Genomic DNA, 2,480 nt, shown 5'->3' on the forward strand with positions numbered 1-2,480 from the left:
TAATAGTACTTGAGTTGTTTTTGAGCAGTTAGATTTTTACTCATGTAATTATTTTAATGAATACTTGAATTATTATATTCTGAAGTAACACCCCTCTACTCCAGTACAGTGTTTGAACTCTCAGCTCGTCATTGACCAGACTAAAAAGAGAAAACTTAAGCAGCATAACTACAATTATACAATTCTCTCATTTGGGCATCAGGTCAGATTTTGATCTCCATTTCTCATTCAATGATTTATTTTCTTTTTAACTATTTTGTAATTGTCATTTATTTGAAAGTGTTTTTTTTCATAAATAAAGTATTTTAGTCGGTGAGCTCTTTCAGTACAAAAGGCTGTTGGTCGCTGAATGAAACGTGTTTGTTTCTGATATGATGAAAAGAGTCACCTTTTATTTTCAAACTTGTTTTGATGACTTGTGTCATGAAACAAGCAGAGGTTGGTGAAACTGCTGACATGTCAATGAAGTTGTCATTTATCAAACAACCCCAATTTTTTTTCATTTAATTGATAGAGATTGAAGAAAATCTGAAAGGTTTCTAATTTACTCAATAGTATCGAATGGAAAGTTTGTTTTATGGAATGTTAAAGGTTGAAAATTAAAATGAAATAAAACATTTTCAAATAACTTTTAAATCTTAGTTTCTTTGTTGGGAACTTATGCTCACAGTTATTAAGTAAGACTGTTGTTTTTCTTTTCTTTTTTTTTACCAGTTAACTGCTATTTAAAGAAAAGATGAAAAGAAGCATGTGTGTATTTATGTTATTAAATAAGTTTGGCATAAATTGCAAAACATTTTTTAGACAGTCATGAGGTAAAAATTCACAAAAATCAACAATTTTTTCCTAAATTCATTACATAAATATTAAACTGCATATTGAAAGAAAACTCAAGTAAAACCTTCAAAAGAACAACATCGATTCAAAACCATTTTCTGTTCCAATCATAGACTGTAAAAATAATGGACTGAGCGAGCAATGAGGTCCCCCATTGGAAATGCATTACTTCCTCTCCTCGCGAAAGTAGGCCGCCGCTTTCACCGTCAATTCCTGAAACGGATACCGCCATTTGCAACCCATCTTCAGCGATTGGTCTGAGTCATAGCTGAGTCATGGAATCTACAGGAAGTACTGTCGCCAATCTGGAGTGAGTTTATTGCAACCGTCCGCCTCTTTCCACGCCTCGACCACGAGACCGCGGACGTAAACAGTTTCTACTTTAATCACGGCGGCTCGGGAGAATCGTACAAGTCACTGTTGACGCCTTTGAGGGGGAACCATTCCAACATTTGATTCTGTCAGCGGTCCTTTGGGATTTACTTACATTTATTCCTTTTTGTCGAGATAAAAGGAGCATTTGGGTGACGCCACTGGAGAACGCCCCCCCTCGTGCGCGGGCCGCAGCTGCAGCTTGTCTCTTCACATGCTCTGCCACGTTACAGTCTGATCAGATGCCCGTGAGAAGCGCGTTCAGCGGTATTTAAAATAAATAACCATCCTAACAAGTGAACAGCTGGATCTTTTTATCTGTTTGAAAATACAACCAGGTCCTTTCAAGTTTGTCTCGCGCTCCTCAGACGGCTGCGTCTAATTCAGGCTGAAGCTGGAAAAGTGCGGCAAAGACGAAACTTTGGTTGGTGATTTTATGGAGGAGCTGTACCATTCCGTATGATACACAACTTATAATTTATAAGCTACAATCAAAACAGTGAAATAAAGAAAAACGAACGTTAATCAAACAAAAAAGTCCAAAGCACATAACCTCAGAGTGAAATCTATTTCTACAGAGTAAATCCTCATCTAAAAATGTCGACAGCATGCTCCTCTTGTTGTTTTAAACTGCTGCATCGGTACATTCCATTGAGGAAAACAACAGTAGGACAATGATTGGTACATTGTTGAATTGTAAAGTAGGTGTTAAAAGGTCTTCACGGACCCATTGATGAAGTCTGCTCCCATTGGCTACCCGTCATATGTCAATCAAACCCCCCAGACGGTCGACGTCAGACCCACAAACGCTTATTGAGCCATCTGATTGGTCAATTTATAACTCTAATAACTTGTGATAATGGAAAAAAATCTTTAAAAAAATTAGGATTAGAAAAAAGAAGTTAAGCAGAAAGCAGCAGAGGAAGAATGATTATTCTGACATATAAAATGACTGAGAAATAACTGTCTGTTTCTCAATGGAAGTCAATGGGACTTTGGCCTTTTTGCAACCCAGTGGCACTTCCTATATGGAACACAGAAGGAGGGGGGCTTGCTCAGTCCAGTTATTCTTATATTAAGTCTATGGTTCCAATTCAGAAAATTTGAGCTGTGGCTGATCACACTTCCACCACCAGAGGGCGACAAATTTTTTTTCTGTTTTCATAATACATTTTTTTGCAGGAATTCCAGTCAAATGTTTTGGACTTTTGAGAGAGAGAGGGGGCGGTGTCCTGAAAAGAACCTTATAGCATTATCAAGACAACAAAGAG

This window comes from Oryzias melastigma, linkage group LG19, assembly GCF_002922805.2.
Source record: "Oryzias melastigma strain HK-1 linkage group LG19, ASM292280v2, whole genome shotgun sequence".
Taxonomy (NCBI): Eukaryota; Metazoa; Chordata; class Actinopteri; order Beloniformes; family Adrianichthyidae; genus Oryzias; species Oryzias melastigma.